The sequence below is a fragment of the Narcine bancroftii genome, chromosome 9 (genome assembly GCF_036971445.1).
Source record: "Narcine bancroftii isolate sNarBan1 chromosome 9, sNarBan1.hap1, whole genome shotgun sequence".
Classification (NCBI taxonomy): Eukaryota; Metazoa; Chordata; class Chondrichthyes; order Torpediniformes; family Narcinidae; genus Narcine; species Narcine bancroftii.
In genome coordinates, this window is record NC_091477.1 from 163,259 (window position 1) to 181,808 (window position 18,550).

The following is an 18,550-nucleotide window of genomic DNA, read 5'->3' on the forward strand; positions in this document are numbered from 1 at the left end:
TAAGTGTGAGATGCTTCATTTTGGTAAGAAGAATCAGAATAGGACATATGTGGTAAATGGGAGAGCATTGAGGAATACAGAAGAGCAGAAAGATTTAGGAGTGACGGTACATCGTTCCCTGAAGGTAGAAACTCACGTGAATAGGGTGGTGAAGAAGGCTTTTAGTATGCTGGCCTTTATCAATCATTGCATGGAATATAGGAGTTGGGAGGTGATGTTGAGATTGTATAAGACGTTGGTGCGGCCTCATTTGGAGTTCTGTGTGCAGTTCTGGTCGCCTAATTATAGGAAGGATATAAACAGAGTGGAGAGAGTGCAGAGAAGGTTTACTAGAATGTTACCTGGGTTTAAGCATCTAGAGTATAGGGAGAGATTGGACAGATTAGGTCTTTATTCTTTGGAGCGTAGAAGGTTGAGAGGGGATTTGATAGAAGTATTTACGATTATGAAAGGGATAGACAGAGTGGATGTGGATAGACTATTTCCATTAAGAGGAGAAAAGATTAAAACAAGAGGACATGAGTTAAGAATTAAGGGGCAGAGGTTTAGAGGTAACATGAGGGGGAACTTCTTGACTCAGAGAGTGGTAGCCGTGTGGAATGAGCTTCCGGGAGAAATAGTGGCGGCGGAGTCAATTGTATTATTTAAGAAAAGGTTGGACAGGTATATGGTTGAGAAGAAGATGGAGGGTTATGGGCATTGTGCAGGGAGGTGGGACTAGAAAGGGGTGTTTGGTTCGGTGCGGACTAGAAGGGCCTAATGGCCTGTTTCCGTGCTGTAATTGTTATGTTATGTTATGTTATTACTCCAAGTTCCCATCAGAAATTATGCTGACAATTTAAGACAAACACATTTAATTTTCGTCCTGACAATAATCCCGTTCCAATTTAGTTTTTGCTTGTGATTCACATCTACAGTCGTTCACCTGAGTATGTCAGAGAATTGCAACCATCCACTCAAAGACCAGCATTCAGCATTTCAAGACAGCATTCAACCCCAACAAAGAGGCTTTGAAATGTCAACACGCCTCATGAATAAGCTCGGAAACATCCAGCCATGACCTTGCTCCATCAACAACCACATTGTTGAAAAGTAATACCTCAATACTTTAATTTCAGAGGTCATTTTTGGAACGATATAAATATTTTCACACTGTCCAAAATTCTGCTAATTTGTGTGTATTTGTGATGAGATATCGGGACAACACGGATATTTTCATAGGTGAAAGGAAATGTTCACACAGTTGAATGGGTGACTTGGTCATTTAAATTTTCTGTGCCAACATATTAATGATCAAACTCAAGATTAATTTCCTTTTCCTGAAATGGATTCGATCCAAGAATCAGGATCTGCCCATAGTTGTACGTTTGTACTTTCATCATTTTATCTTCCTTTTATTTTTATAGTTTAACCATGATGTGTCATTCATAATTTGGTTTCTTACTTGCTCATGCTGTCCCTTTAACTGTCCAAGACCTGACTGAACTGGACTTCCAGGAGCCATGATAGCCACAGTGTAACTCGACTGGAACACATTCTCTTGCTCTTTTGGAAGTTACAAACTGTACAAGACAGCATGAAAGTGCTAGATTTCAGGTTTCCATGTGACCAGGTCAGATTTGCACATTAAACCCAGATGGAGCTCCTCGTTGACTTTCTGTTGAGCTGATCAGCAACTTGTGCCAGTTAACCACTCTCTTCCTCAGATCCACTTGATCAAGCTAGATGTATGCCTCATCCATCAGTGTTTTTCTCATGAACTTCCCACCATTAGAGACAAGTAAAATCTAAAACAGAGAAAGCAAATCCATAATCCAATCATAATGAGGCAGTTTAAAAACATAATCAGATAAGAAACATCAGAAGGCCAGATCGGCCCTTAAGCCTGCTTCACTTTTCAATAAGACTATTATTGATCAGATCACCCCAGAAAGAGCTCCAGGAGGATCAGATCCAGCACCACCAGGCTGAAGAACAGCTTCTTCCCACAGGCAGTGAAGACACTGAATGACCAAAGGAACTGCTCACACTGACCCTCCGAGACTCTCATATTCAGGAAACAAGACCTATTTGCTTGTACTTATGTGCCCTGCATGTGTATGTGTGTTGTGTCTGCGTTAATTGCACTGAGGTCTGGAGAATGTTGGTTCATCAGGTTGTTCTTGTTCCGATAAAAAAAACTTTTCTGAACATTACATACATATGAACATAGAATTAGAAGGGGGGGGGAGGGTTAAGTTAGGTTAATTAAGTCAATAGTGATAAGTTAAAGTGTGATTCTGTTTTCATGTTTAAAGATAATTAAAAGCAACTTTTGTTGAAGTAACCATTTGTCTTGGTGAATATCTATTGCTGCTGGGTTTTGGGGTCCTCCGGGCTCATAACATTTGACGTACTCTGATCATAAATTTGATCTTTAAACTTTGGCGGTAAGAATTGGCTGCTCGAGGTTCCAGGGTTTTGATGTTTCAAAAGAGATAGGAAGGGTGGGTAAAAGACATGGATAGTGTCGCATTGCTAATCAGGAAGCATAGCACAGCTGGAGAAATGGAAGATATTGCGGAGGTATTGTTCACTGCATCAGTGTGGGCGAGGTCAGAAATAGAAAGGGAGGTGCCAAACTTCAGACAGACAAGTCCCCAAGACCATAAGGGATATACTCCAGATTACGACGGGAAGCAAGGGGGAATTGACAACATTCATTGCATCCTCCCTGGACACAGGAGTGAAACTGTTGTTTATAGGCCAGTGTGTCTCATGTCCGTGGTAGGAAAGCTATTGTGGATGATTCTTAGGGACAACATTTACAATCATTTGGAGAAGCACAGACTTATTCAGAATAGTCAGTGTGGCTTGATGGGAAGCAGGTTGGGCCTCTCGAGCCTGAGTATTTCAAGCAGATGCCAAAAGAAGATGAAGGTTGGGAAGTGGATCCAGTCATATGGATTTTAGTAAGGTGTTTGACAAAGTTCCCCATGGTAGGGTCATCAGAAAGTCAAGAGGCATGGGTCCCTGTCAACTTTGCTCTGTGCATTCATTCAGAAATGGCTTGACCATAGTAGGTGGTCGTCGATGGAATGTATTCTGCCTGGAGGTTGGTGACTACTGGTATTCCAGAGGGATCTGTTCTGAGATCCCTGGTCCATGAGATTTTTATAATCGACTCCGACAGAGGGTTGGGTCAGTAGCTTTGCAGGTGACATGAAGGGTGGAAGAGTTATGGATAGTGCAGAAGGTTGGTGTGTGTTACACAGAATACGGACAGGATGCAGAGTTGGTGGAGCAGTGGCAGATGGAATTCAATTTGGAGAAGTGTGAGATTTGGAAGGTCAAACTTGAAGGTGGGGTACATGATTAATGGCAAGATTCATAGCAGTACAGAGGAACAGAGGGATTTTCAGGTCCAAGTTCAGAGGTCCCTCAGGATAAGAAATTTGTTCTTTTGCTGGGATATTGGATCATAACCCAAAAATTGTGCTGTTTTCCAAGATTGCACATTTAACTGAGCACAGCCTTTGATTTGTTTTCTGCCTAGTTTACAAACAGGTATTTTTGCCCATTTAAGAGAGTTTGTGAGCAGTTGGTTTGACTCAGTCGAGCACTTCTTTGGAGACACCTTGCAGGCGCAGTTTGTTACTGGTTTGTTTGACTTGGTCGTGCACTCGTTGTGAAACACCTTGCAGGTGCAGCTTGTTACCTGTTTGTTTGACTTGGTCGTGCACTTGTCGTGAAACACCATGCAGGCGCAGTTTGCAACCTGATAACTTGGCCAATCGAGGCTTCTTCACTGTTCAGTAAAATCACTTGCTCCAATCCTTGAGCCTCGACCACAAACTGACACGTTCAGCATTCATCTGCTCAAATTCTGTCCTCTCTCGCTCCAAATCACCTACCCGTCTCTGGAACAGAAAGAGACCAACCAATACCACCCCCCCACCATCCCGCCCCCGTTGTTGTGTTGTCCCTCAACACAAATCTCACATCTGGGGAAGGAAAAAGTTTTTTTAAAATACTGAAAATTCACTGGCCCGACCCACTACCACCTTGGTAACTTGAGCATTTTCATTCACTGACATCCTTCTCCTTTGCACGTTTGAGGAGAACATCCCAATTTACCTTGCATTACAAATCAAACGACAGCTTCCCAGAAAGAAAAGTCACTGTCAATCACAAACACTATTCGATAAAGACAACAGCATTGCCAAGGGCAGCAACAATACATGTCCATGTACATGCAGTCAACAGGTGAAAACACACCACGCAGAGCCATGAAGCACAGTTACCACTGAACTCCCAGTGAATTGATCCAAACACATTAACCGTAAGCAGCTGGAACTTTAGACGACAAGCCCAAATCCAAGTGGTCTCCCTCCCTGTCACTACAGGTACTCACAGAAATTGGAGTCTGGGACAAATCTGAAGGAATTTCTGTGCTGCTCCCTCTATGTGTGTTGACATCTGGAGATGGTGTATAGGCTGGCCCACCCCCCTGAACCTGTGACTCCTCTCTCCCAGATGTCTCCATGAAGGCTGTTACCCCCAGACCCCTCCCTCAGTCTGCACCTTGGAACTGGGTCAGCAAAATGCAAGCTGTTCTGACACTTTAAGGTGAATAAAGCCTCAGAATGACGATTCTCCGTCTGATGAAGGTTGATCGGTCCCACAATTTGGCAATCTCCATCCCTCAAACAATAGTTCCACATGTGGAGGGAACTAGACATTTTCAACTGCAGCTGGGACTGATCATTCCCTTCAAAACCACACACCTCCCCTGTTGAAACCGAGACATGACTCGCTCATCAGCACCAATGACACTTTTACCATGAAGCCGCAAACCTTCTCTTGGAACAAGACTTATCAGTGCGGTCCAGCACAGGAACAGACCCTTCTACCCCCAAATACACGGAAGGGGATGGATGATATGGTGGCCAGCGTCACGGCTAAATGATGGGCGACATTGGGAGCTGAATGTCCAAGGATGCACGTGATCAAAAGGATAGGCTGGTGTGGCGTTGTTTGCAAAAATAACATTGAAATTCTGAGGAAGAGGGGACTCGGGATCAGAAGACGTGCAATCATTGTGGGTTGAGACAGGAAATGTCAATTGTAAAGGACACACTGTTGGGAGTTAGCATGTCAGAAGGGCAATGTTTTGGTCAACATGGGGCATTTTAACATTGAGGTAGAGAGAGAGAGAGAGAGAGAGAAACAGTGTTTGGACATTGCTTCAAGAGAAAAAATGATCCAGGCCCACATGATACTTCCTTTGAGCAACTTGACGAGCCATGATGACTCTTTTGTCCTGGATTGGATGTTGAGGCACGCACCTTTTCAGTCACCTTTTTTAAAAAGGTCATCGGGAAATGAAGACTTTTCTTCCAGCACAAATTTACGAGCATTTTGAGAGTCATTGTCCTTTAGTGACAGTGACTTTGAAAGATTCCGCGATGGAAAGGACATCAATGTGGAGCAACAGAGAACAACCCAACTGAAACAACAACAACAACATCATCATCTCTGACAGCAGCACACTTCATGAACTGGGACTCACTGCCTCAACTTCCATGCAAAACCATGCACACCCACGAGGAGCTCCTACACTTTCATCTCTATTTATTTGCAAACAGGTTCATCTGAGGGAAACTGCCAGAGTCAAGGTTGTGCTCCATGTGTGGCCAAGCTCACCACGGACACCAACTGAAGATTGGACTCCCTGGCCAATATCAAGGAACAATTGTCACACCAATTTATTAACTTGCTCCACATGACTCCCTCTGCAGCAAACCAGGACAACAAGCCAACATTGTCAGCTGAGGCAGAAGGTCCAGATCCATGGGATCCCATGTGAGGTTATGATTTCTGTTCAGATTGAACACAGAGAGCATGATATTCTTGGCTGGTGGATGTGACCCATGGTGTACAGAGATTGCTGATGGGACACGTTTGAGGAGGACATCCAAATTGGTGGAACTGTGGACAGTGTAGATGGTCATAGAATAACAGAAGTTGACAAGGTGGTATGTATTGTGAGAGTATGAGCTCCAGGGGGAATTATGACCAACTTGGGTCATTTCCCTGGAGCGTTAGAGGCCAATTAAAGACTTGATGGAATTTTCAACACCAAGGCATTGTCAGGGTGGACAAGGAGACGTTCTCCCTGGGGTAAAAATGTACATTGTGGACTTGTTTTTGGTGTGGGGACAAGCCTGTCTGTTTCTTCCAATCAATGTTCAATGCAACATTGCAGCAAACCGGACAGATCACGAGTCCAGGGCCTGGGGTTTGCATGTGTGGTGCAGAGTGTCGTTCTCTTCCACAACAATCAACAAAACCATTCATTGGGTATGTTCTGGATGGACATGGGCAAAAATGAAATCAATAAAGACTGAGTCTTTTCAATGGGGGTTAAGATGGTGATGTTGACACCATGTTGATTTGGTCATTCTCCGTGACTCTTTCCTGGGAGGCCTCAACTCAACACATGAAACAATCAATTAAATTTCAGTGGGTTCCCTCAGATCTGGAAAACAGTTATATTTGGGGTGAATGGTTCTCCGAACCTTGCACGTTTTTTCAATGCTGAAATCCAGGATATAAATAAAGACCTTTCAAATTCCACTCTGTTCTGATATTACATATCAGAGCAGAAGCAGACCATTTTACCCACAGAGTCTGCTCTGCCGTCAAACACGCCTTGCCTGGGGAGGAGTCACGTGATGGAGTAGTGGCCGGACGGTGAACTCCAGCCCTCTCCAGAAAAGTCGGGAAAAACAAGAGAAAATACAAAGGCACAGAAATACAAGTTAAAGAAAAGTGAGTATAAAGGTGGAAAGAAGATGGAGACAAAAGGAGAAAAATCAAAATCAACGGAAAGAAGAGAGGAAGAGAAGACAACGGAGGAAAAAGGTGAAGGCCTTACCTGTCCGAAGAGGCCCGCTGTGGAGAGAAGACCTCACTACCTCAGGTCGGTAGAAAAAGAACTACAACAATGGCTCACAGAGCCGAGTAAAAGTGCGCAACCGCGCATGCGCGAGGAATCGCGCATGCGCGATGCGCGATGCGCATGAAGAAAAACACACCGACGGGAGGGGGGACCAGCTGGGGAGTCGATCTCCACAGCCGGCAACGACAGCTGCAGAACACCTGCAGCAAGAAGAGACCACAGAAGACAATAGAAACAAGAAAGAAGAGAAGGAAAGGGCAACAAAGAAACAACAGATGGCCAACCCAGAGGAAGAATACAGTGAAATAGATGAAGGGAAAGGCAAGGTAAAGGATATACTTGCTCTTGTTAGAGGATACATGGAGTCATTTAAAGAATGGCAAACACAGGAATTCAATGATTTAAGAAGAAGAATAAACAACACAGAAAAGAAAATAAATAAAATGGATATGACCTTAACAGAAATGGGGAAAAAAATGGACAAGATGGAAGAACGGGCAATAGCAGCAGAAATGGAGGTAGAAGACTTTACCACTGACTTCACTATCCTCTGCAGGGTCTTGCATTCTGAGATGGTACAACTTCCAATCCAAGCAATGATGCAGTTGCACAGAACACTCACAATTTATCCTCTGTAGAATGCATTGAGGATGGAGGGTGGAAGATGATCTTTCCTCAGTCTTCGCAGGAAGTAGAGGCACTGCTAGGCTTTCTTGGCTATGCAGTTGGTGTTAAGGGACCAGGTGAGATTCTCCATGAAGTGCATTCCAAGGAACTTGATACTCTTGATGACCTCAACGAAGGAGCCATCAATGGTCAGTGGAGCATGGTTCCCCTCGGGCCAACCTAAAGTCGACAACCATCTCTGTTTTTTTAATGTTCAGATTCAGGTTGTTGGCTCTGCAACCGTCTGTTAGTGACTGCAGCTCATCACTGTACGCTGAATCGTCGTTCTTACTAATCAGGCCCATCATGGTTGTGTTGTCAACGAACTTGATGATGTGGTTTGAGCTGTGTTTAGCTTCACAGTCGTGGGTCAGCAGAAGGAACTGCAGAGGACGAAGTATGCAGCCTTGTGGGGGGGGGTGGGGGCCCGTGCTCAGTGCGATGGTCTTGGAGGTGCTGCTCTCCGACAGGAAGTCATGAATCCAACTGTAGAGGGAGGTGTTTAGACTCAGCAGCTCAACCTTATCAGGTACTGAGGTATGATTGTGTTGAATGCTGAGGGTGAGGGCTAGATGGAGGGTGGTGGCGATGGCATCGTCTGTAGAGCAGTTAGATCTTTATGCAAACTATGAGCCTCTTGAAGCATTTCACGACAATGGATGTGAGTGTGATAGGGCAGACGTTATTGAGGCAGGAAAAGTCCTTAAAGGACTTCTTTGGCATGGTGATAATGGTGCCGGCTTTGGGAAATGTTGAAGATGTCGGTGAGTACATCTGCTAGCAAAGCTGCACATCCCCCGACCCCTTGAGTATGTTCTGAAACTACTCAGAGATATTCTTGACCCTAGCATTTAGAGGCAAGTCATCATTCTGATGTCTTACTTGCAGCCACAGGACCTCCTGTCTGACTCCCTAAATGAAGCAGGGTTTGACCTGAAATATCAACTTTCCATTTCTCTCCAATGATACTGCCCTAATTCACTGAGTTGCTCCAGCAGTTTTTTTTTTACACTTTATTAGATTAGTCATACATCTTTGCTCTTGTACTCCTTGCAATGAAGGTCAATATGCCATTTGTCTTAGTGCTTGCTGCTTCTGCATGTTTTCAGTGAGCGGGTATACACGGACATCCAGGTCCCTCAGTTCAGCAATAATCCCAATTAATCACCATTTAATTCAGACTCTGACCTTTTTCCAACTGATAACTTCTCACCTCTACCTTGCACCGCACTTGTTACATATTTACCCACAGATTCAACTTATCCAAATCATCTCAAAGGATATTTGTCATACAACTAACAACTCACCCAATTTCATAACATCAGCAAATTGACAAATCCAGCAGTACAATACCATCTACTGTCATCTCAAAAAATACTCATTTATTCCTCATCTCCCTTTCTTATCTAGCAACTAATGTTGAATGACATATCACTATATCACTCCCTACAAGAAATCCAGGTATGAGCTCCGAAAAGCCATTAGAGAAGCCAAAAGCGCTCGAGTCCCAACATCATAGATGCATGACAACTACAGTAGGGCATAGGTGCTGTCACACAGTACAAAGTAACGCCCAGCAGCACAGAATGCAATAGCACAACACTGGATGAGTTGTGTTAAGTTAGATATAATGCCAGGGTCTGATCAAGCATATCAAATGAAGTTATGAGAAGCCGGGGAAGAAATTGAAGGAGTCCTCATTATTTGGATCACCATTAAGCACAAGGGATGTGCCAAAAAACTGGAGGGTGGCTCATGTTATGCTTTTATTTCCAGAGAGGAATTTCCCCCACTACTGCCACCGATGTGATTTACCAGGATCTTTGTTAAAGTGGTCTCGCAAAATCTATCTTGACCCTTACAACCTCACACAGAGCATCTTTCAGCTATTCCTGTCAGGAATGGGAGACAGAAGTATTAGAGCCAGAGCCTCCATGATGTGGAACAGCTTCTTCCCACGAGCAGTGAGATTGATGAATGACCGTTGAACTGCTAAAACAACTCCCCATGGCTTGACTATTTATTAATAATATTTATTAAAATAGGTCTTGCATTTCTGTATCCTTGATCTGTATGTATATTATGTCTGCATATATGTTTGCCTTGTTTTGCACCATGGACCGGAGTACACTATTTTGTTGGGTTGCACTGAAACAACTAGATGACAAATAAACTTGAAATTCAACTATTTAAAAAAGGCTGCAAGGACAAGCCAGGAAATGAAAGGCTGGAGAGGTTACCATCAGTTGTGTGTAAGCTACTGGTGGGGTGGGGAGAATCTGCTTGCATTTGGAAAGGCAAGGGCTAATAGGAATAGTTAGAATGGCTTTGTACATGGCAAATGGTATCCCACAAACCTGACTGAGGTTTTAGAAGGTGGCCAAGAAGATTGATGAGGACAGGGAGGTAGATGTTGTCTATATAGACTTCAGCGTGATCTTTGACAAAGTCATACATGGTAGGCAGGCATAGAATGTCAGATCACTTGAGATCCAAGGGGAACTGGCCAATTACTGAATTAGCTTGATGGTAGAAGGCAGAGGGTGTTACTGGAGGGCTGTTACTCAGATTGGAGGCCTGCAAGCAGTGATTTGTCATTATTTGTCATCTAAACGACTCAGATGACAATGCAGTTAGCATGGTCAGTAAGTTAGTGGATAACATAAAAATTGGTGGTAAAGTAAGATTTCAACAGATGTAGATTAACTGGAAAAGTGGGCTAAGGTGTTGCTCTTCGGTAGGGTTTAAATACTGAATAGTAGGGCTCGGGGGGAAGTGTTAGAGAACATATTCCAATAAAGTTGGCAATGCAGGTTGGTGAAGAAACCATTGGTACGCTTGCCTTCATCAGTCCAGGAACTGGGCACAGTTCAAGAGCAGAAATGTCATGGTACAATTGTTCAGGATGTTGGAGTATTGTGCAGATTTGATCACCCAGCTATTGGAAAGGGTGCAGAAACAATTCACTGAGACTGGTATGCTTGAACTATAAGGAGAGGCTGGTTAAACTGGGACTTTTCTCCCTGGAGCACGGGTGGCTGACTGAGGAACTTAGAGATTTATAAAATAATTTAATAATTAGAAGATATCTGTGTGAGGTGCTAACTCAAGAAGGCATCATCATAGAGGATCCCCATTAACTTGGCTACAACCTCTTCTCACCATTATCTAGAAACCTGAAAACCAGCACCTCTTGGTTCAAGAATAGTTTCTTTCAAATGGATATCAGGCTTTTTGAACCTCCTCCTAATGCACAAACCATAAATAACTCTGACATCACAAAAAGAGCTGACTGTCGCATATTGTAATGTCACTTTGTTTATCTTTTTTGCATGATGGCAACTGAATATTTATTATTTATTTTTTGTATTTATCGTCTTTTTAAATTTAATTTAATGAATGCTGTTGTAGTTTTAAAAATTCTGCAGATGCCCGGGTCAAGCGCAATACACAAATGTGCTGGAGAAACTCAGCATATCATGCAGCGTCCACAAGAAGTAAAAGGTTCCCAACACTTTGGGCTTGAGCTGTTTGTCGAGAATAAGAAAAAACAGGTAGGGAGCGGGGAGGAGGCGAGGCAGTGCCAGATTTAGACTTGGTGAGGCCCTAAAGTCAGGGGTGTCAAACTCAAATTCACGGAGGGCCAAAATTAAAAACTTGAACTAAGTCGAGGGCCGAACTAAATATTTATTGAAAATTTTCAACAACATCTGCATGTTTTTTCTTCTTTCAACATATGTAATGTTAAACTTTAGCATATAACTTTAGGAGGATAATGTTACAGGTCAGGAGTAGGTAGCTCAAGTTCACCCTTTGCTTGACCTGAGGGAAACCTATTTGGTCCCTGTGGAGATGTAGTCAGCATTCACAGGCTGTGTCCATTTTGGCCTGCATCAGGACTCAGCATTTCCTGCTCACTCCTCAGGCTCTAGGCCTCTATTCACCCTCGACCCACCATCCCTCTACCTGACCAGTCCTTTACCCAACCTCTACTCACCCCTCGCTCCACTCGCTCTGCCTCTACCCACCCCATCCTATACAAGTCCCTCTACTGCCTCTCCCCTCAACCTGTTCCTCCCTCTACCCGTCTCTCACCCTCTAATCACCCCTCCCCTACTCGCCCTGCCCCTCCCCTTTTACCTCTTCCCTATCCACCCCTCCTTCTACTCATCCCTCCCTCTAACTGCCCCTCGCACCACCATAACTTCCCCTGCCCATTACTCCTCACCTACACCCTCTGCCCACCCCTGCTTACCCACCCACTCAGGCCCAGCACGCTGCCGATCAGCCTTTGCGGAACAGCGGGGGCCGTGCGCAGCCTGCCATGTCCGTCGCGCCGACAGGAAATCACAGGCGCTCGCCAATCCGCCGCACCGCTCGACAGGTGGGAGAAGTGACTGGTTGTGCGGGGAGCCTTCCAACTGGGTTGCCGGCTGATGACATCGACAGACTTCTTGTGTTACAATTTTGTTTTCCCCGTTCTCAAAGTTTGCACGGTCAACCTGCAACACTCTTGCTCCCTCCGCGTCCCGTGGATCTGATGCCCGGGTGTTGTTAGGATTCCCAGCAGAAGGTTTGTGGAACTTTACCATTCTGGATTCCTTTTTGAGAATATTCTGGCCATCTTTTAAGGGGGGTGGTTTTAGGGGGGAGGGGATAGTTAGGGGGTGGGGAAGGATGTGCAATGAAGGGGGAGGATGGTGGGGGTGACATTACCAAAAAACAGCATCGGCTCTCGCTGCAGGGTGAGCCACCTCTAATACATTTTTGAAATGATCTTGCGGGCCAAATATAATTATATCGCGGGCCAAATTTGGCCCGCGGGCCAGAGTTTGACATGTGTGCTCTAAGTTATATAAAGCTTGGAGGCCCCTTGTTAAAATATTACACCATAAGGTCTCCAAAAACTTGAAAACATATATACATTTTAATTATATGGTCTGAAATTAAATACAAAATTAGGAAAATACAAAGTGGAACAATATAAATGCGAAGCTCTAAATAGAAAATTTTTGCATGGGTGAAACATATAGTGTGTGTGTGTATATATTTATACACTGTAAGTACACATAAAATTTTTAAAGCCCCCCCAAATGTTCTGAAATCTTTTGAGGCCCCTCTGGATTGTGAGGCCCTAAGCTGTAGCTTGTTTAGCTTTGGCCGAAATCTGGCTCTGAGGAGAGGGGAGGAGGAAGTAAGTGTAAAGGGGAAAAGCATACTCCTCCACTTGGCAGAACCCATTTTCACCTTTAACAATTCCTCTCTCAATTCTTACCACTTCCTTCAGATTCAGGAAGTTGTCAGCCTACATGCATAGCCCCTAGCTGTACCTGCCTATTTGTCAGGTCTGTAGAATGGTCTCTGTTCCAAACCTATTCCAGTAAAATAGTCCAACTCTTTTCCCATTACATAAACAATTATATTTGTGCTACCCCTTGTCTCTATACAGAACTCAACAATGTCATTAATGGGGATGTCACGTGATGTGGTAGAGACGGGAAGCAGAGACCCATCTCCTGGAGAATAAATGAAGAGAAAGAAAAACAACGTTTAACAATTCAACTTTGAAGAAAACATAAAATTAAACTTTATCAGAATATCACCAAAGAAAAACAAACCTGCAGCAATAACCTCAGTGGTCCAACGAGTCGGAGATGTTAGTTGGGAGCAGAGATTGCTTGAAGGAGGAAGTCTAGGGCTGAAGCTTGGCCTGTCCCAACTCCACCTCCGCCATGTAAGTGGTCTGCCCGCTAGGTGAATGGTAATGCGTCTTTGTTGCTGGAACGAACAAATGTTGCTGAAGACGAGCTTGAGCGCATGCGCACAGGCAGATGCATGCACGGATCGGTTGAAGGTGTTGAGGTTGCCAGCACTGCTGGGGTCACTGAAGGAAGAAAGCAGCAATTCAACCCGGAGGAGGAAGAAGAGAAATCTGATAATGATGGCACAAAGTGAAGTTTGGTGGAAGATGAACAGCAAATTGTTACAGCACCCGATAAGGGCAAAAAAAGGAGAATTAAATATACCATTGAAGATTTCATGAAGGCTTTGGATGAGAAAGAAAAACATACAAATAAAAAACAGTAATATTTTATCAGTTGTTACCCAATTGCAAGGACCTATTGGAAGCCTGACTGATAGAATAAAGGACGTGGAAGAGAAAATGGAAGATGTAATGGATAAAATAGAGAATGAAATATGGGAAAAATTGACACATTGAAAAACTTTAGCAGAAGGAAATATCAGAATTATTGGACTTAAAGAAGGAGTGGAAGGAGCAGAACCTATACTCTTCTTCCAGGAAATGTTGCCTAAGGCTTTGGGTGAGAAAAATGTTGGAACATGCATTGAGATTGAGAGGGCACATACGTTCCTTATGCCCCTTCCTATATCGAATCAAAAGCCATGTTCAGTATTGATTAAATGATTAAGATATCAAGATGGAGAAAAAATACTCAGCGCAGCGGCGAGGGGAGCAAAACCAAGAGGAGGTCCTTTGGAAGCCAAAGGAGGCAAAGTATTGTTCAGATACAAGTGCAGCATTGTTGAAACAGATGGGAATTCAACCCAGTAAAAAGATCCCTTTGGCAGAAAGGATATAACTTTGTGCTGCACCATCCAGCAACTCAGAAGATTATAATGCTGGGTGGTGAACAGATTTTTTTGGGGATCTTCAATGTGCAACAGAGAATCAATTGCCAGAACTTAAAGATTGAAATGATGTATACATTTTAAGAAATTTTAATTTTTTTACGTATTTATCTTGCTTATAAAAGAAAAATATATTTCTTTGGGAATCCTCCAGGGGACTAGGTACAGTGGGGGACCTGACTCACATCATGTGTGCATGTATGGCTTTTGCCACAACCAGTAAAATGGTGGGGGGTAGTGTTGTAAAATCTATTATCAACACTATACAGGGGCGATTCTTTCTTTCTATTTCCTTTATTTCTACTTTACGCCTTTCTTTTTTCCATTGGGATTGTTGGAGACCGTGCATTTTTCCCTGGAGGAAAAGATTGATTGATCTATGAGGAGGAAGGCATGGGTCAAGGGGACGGAAGGGGACTTGATTTAATGAACCTCTGTAGGGATGAGTAACACAAGGAAATTTATGTTTTAATGTTAATGGTTTGAATGGAATGGTGAAAAGAAAGATGATAGTGACACATATTTGAAAAATGGGGGCTGACCTGGCCTTCCTTCAAGAAACCCACTTAATTGAAAAATTAAAAAGAGATTGGGTTGGTCAGGTCATTGCTTCTTCTTTGAACTCAAAAGCAAGAGGAGTAGCAAATTTAGAGTTAGGTTCATAATGGTACACTGTCAGATATATTCAGAACCCTGGGTTCTGATAATTTGGTATGCTCCAAACACTGATGATAAGAAATATATTTATGAAACTTTTTTTTCAAATTTCCATATGCACATGAAAACATATTAATGGGAGGGGATTTTAATTTTTGTCTGGATCCAATTCAAGATAAATCAACAAGGACAGTTGTTAGGAAAAAAAAGGTGGCAAAAGTTACCTTGGTATTAATGAGAGAATTGAATTTAATGGATGCCTAGAGAAGATATAATCCAAGGGAGAGGGACTATTCTTTATGTTCTAATAGACATGATTCCTACTCTAGGATAATTTGGTTTTTAAAAATATTTTATTTTGACTTTTTACAGACTCAAAGTAATTTCAACAATCTTTTTCAACATTCATGGAATGCACAGAGTCTGTGTTGTGTTCCCTCCCCCTCCCTTTTCCCCAAACACATAACCATACCAATTATACATTATACAAATACAAGTGGGGTTCAGAACCCCCACCAAAAACCTTAAAAGACCAACCTAATTTTTCTGGATTTCTGGCAGATATTTTGCCAACCTGTTAGCCAATGCTTTTGCAATGATTTTATAAATGCATTTAATAATGATGGGTCTATATGAGGCAGGGTTCAATGAATCCCTGCCTTTTTTAAGTATCACCATGATGACTGCTGTTGAGAAAGACTGTGGGAGGGTATGCGTGTCTGCCACCAGATCTACCATAAAAAGGGGCATTAGCAGATCTTTAAACTCTTTATAAAATTCAGTATCCTCTCCTAGTGATTTGTCAGCTTGTAAAGAGCCCAAGGTCTCTGTGATTTCCTCTTTAGAGAAAGGGGCATTCAGCCCCTCTTGCTCTTCCTGATCTAAATTTGGTAAGTCCAATGGAAGCAAGAAATCATCTATTTTGCTGGGATCATCCCTTAATTCTGATCTATACAATTCCTTGTAAACCCTTCCAAATGTATGATTTATTTCTTTTGGTTTTTATGAGATCTTGCCTTCCCCTGTCCGAATATCATTAATTGTTCTCAAGGCCTCTTCCACCCTCACCTGCCATGCTAAGACTTTGTGGCCTTATCTCCCAGCTCATAATACTGGATCTTAAAATCAACTCTTCGGTTTTATATGTTGGTAACATATTGTATTTTGCTCACCAAATGCCTGTATTTTTCTTCTGTACCCGTTCTTTGGTAATTCTTTTCCAATTAAGCCATCTCCTGTTTTAGGGCACTAACCTCCTTCATGTGTAGGACAGATTTGATTTTGGCAGCAGTTCAACTACAGGGTAGGATCATGGAGGCTGAATATAAAGCAAGATTTTTATCAGATCATTCACCTCTGGTATTAACAATTTCAATGCTGGACAAACGAAAGACGGTTTACAGATGGCACTTTAATTCATTGTTGTTGAGAAGATTGAACTTTTGTGACTTTATAAGTACACAAATTGAGATGTTCTGTGAGACCAACTGAAATTCAACTATCAATAAATTTATTATATGAGATGCTCTAAAAGCATATTTAAAATGATAAATAATAAATTATACTTCAACGATTAAGAAAGAATACACAAGGGAGGTGGAAGAATTAGAAAAAGAGATACTTTATTTGGAAAAGGAATTTCAGCAAAGGGGTTCTGAATAAAAATGTAATTATGAAAAAAGATCAAGTGCAATACATTACAAACATATAAGACAATAAAAGCTATATTAAGAACTAAACAAAGGTTCTATGAGCTAAGGGAAAGAACTCATGAGGTCCTTTCATGGCAGTTAAAAGCAGAGCAGGTCTCAAGAACCATCAATGCGGTCAAAACAGATGCAAACAGGACTTTTTAAAAAATATTTTATTTTTGTTTTCCATTAATAAACAAGGAGATAACATCATAGACTGCTACAAAATACAGATATCCCCCAGCAATCTATCTATATACATGTTGTGTTTCTACCCCTCCCTCTCTCATCACCTTAAAAAAGAGAAAAGAAAGGTCAGTGTGGTGTCAGCACTTTTGATGAGTGACTATGGAGGTATCCCCTTATGTAATTTCTTTTGTTAATCCATCTATTTGTAATTTTTGTCGATGTGTGGCTACATCTGTGTTCCTGTGTACATCAGATATTGCTGCCATATTTTAACAAAGGTGTTATGTTAGTTTCTAAGATTATATGTGATTTTATTTTTCCATGGGAATACAGCTATGCATCTCAATAGTCCACCTACTGATAAGAAGAGGAGAGTCAGATTTCCAGGTCATCAATGTATTTTTTTTTGCTTTGGACAAAGCAATAAATATGATTTGAATTTGGAATTTGGTTAATTTGTATCATTTCATTGAGGTTTCCCAGCAGATACAACATTGGATCCAGCAGAAAGGTTAATTTTGTTATCCTGGTTAGTATGTTGGCCAAATCCTGCCAAAATGGGGCTACCTTTGCACAGGACAAGGTTGCATGAATGAATATTCCCTGCTCCACTCCTCACCTGAAACATGTCTCTGGCACCTCTGATTTTGCCTTGTGAATCTTTTGTGGTGAGAGGTAGAACTGGTGTAAAAAGTTGTATTGAACCAGTCTGTATCTGGAATTAATGACTATTGTCACACTGTCTCTACACCAGACAAACAGAACTTCTTACAAATCACAAGAAATTTATGAGGCTTTTAGACAATTTTATTCTAAATTATATCAATCAGAATCTCAAGGAGATACTAATAAAATTGAAGAGTTCCTTTCACAATTGGAACTTACAAATTTAGATTTAGAAAAACAAGAATGACTCAATGCCCCTTCAATCAGATGGAGGCATTGAGTTCATTGCAGGTCAACAAGTCTCTGGGGAAGGATGGGTTCCCCCCTGAATTTTATGAAGAATTTAAGGATCTTTTGATACTTCTCTCTATGGAGGTGTTAGATCAGGCAGTTGAGACACATACTCTCCCAGAATAATTTTCAACGGCAATAATTAAAGTGATACCTAAAAAGAAGATAGGGACCCAATGAAATCATCATCTTATAAGCCTTTCTCATTACTGAATTTGGTTTATAAAATTATTGCCAAACCTTGGCAAACAGACTGGTGAAGTTTTTCTGAATTAAACAGGCTTTGTGCAAAATAGCAAATCTGCTGATAATGTAAGCAGGCTGCTTAGTATAATTAATTTGGCCAAAATGAGAAGTGATTTGAGCAGAGCTGTGGCCCTGGATTCAGAAAAAGCATTTGATAGACTGGAATTGGATTTTTCATTTAAATTGCTAGAAAGATTTAGATTAGAGGACAATTTTTTATAAATTGGATTAGGACATTATATTATGAACCTAAAACTAAATTTGTAACTAATGAACAAATTTCTCAAGCATTCCCATTAACTAGATCTAGTAGATCAGGATATCCACTATCTCCGGCTTTTTAAAAAATCTTGGCTATAGACCATTAGCCGAATCAATTCAGCAGATCCAGACATTAAGGGATTCAGGGTTAGCCAGGAGGAATGTAAGAGTAATTTATTTGCAGGTGATGTATTGATATATTTGACAGAACCAGTAACTTCATTACAGAAATGGTACTCAAAACTATAAGAGTATGGGAAAATAAATGGGGATAAAAGCAAAATTATAT

At 41.9% G+C, this 18,550-nt stretch overlaps 1 long non-coding RNA gene across 1 annotated transcript in view; it reads right to left on the reverse strand.

Moving 5' to 3' along the window:
- Positions 1 to 238: 238 nt before the first annotated feature.
- LOC138743092 (uncharacterized) overlaps positions 239 to 18,550 on the reverse strand; it is a 44,308-nt gene continuing 25,996 nt past the window's right edge. The window contains exons 2-4 of the long non-coding RNA XR_011344652.1: positions 16,090 to 16,235; positions 13,228 to 13,493; positions 239 to 1,787 (exon numbers count right to left, since the gene is read on the reverse strand). This is a non-coding gene — a long non-coding RNA (uncharacterized lncRNA). The remainder of the gene's footprint in view (positions 1,788 to 13,227; positions 13,494 to 16,089; positions 16,236 to 18,550) is intronic.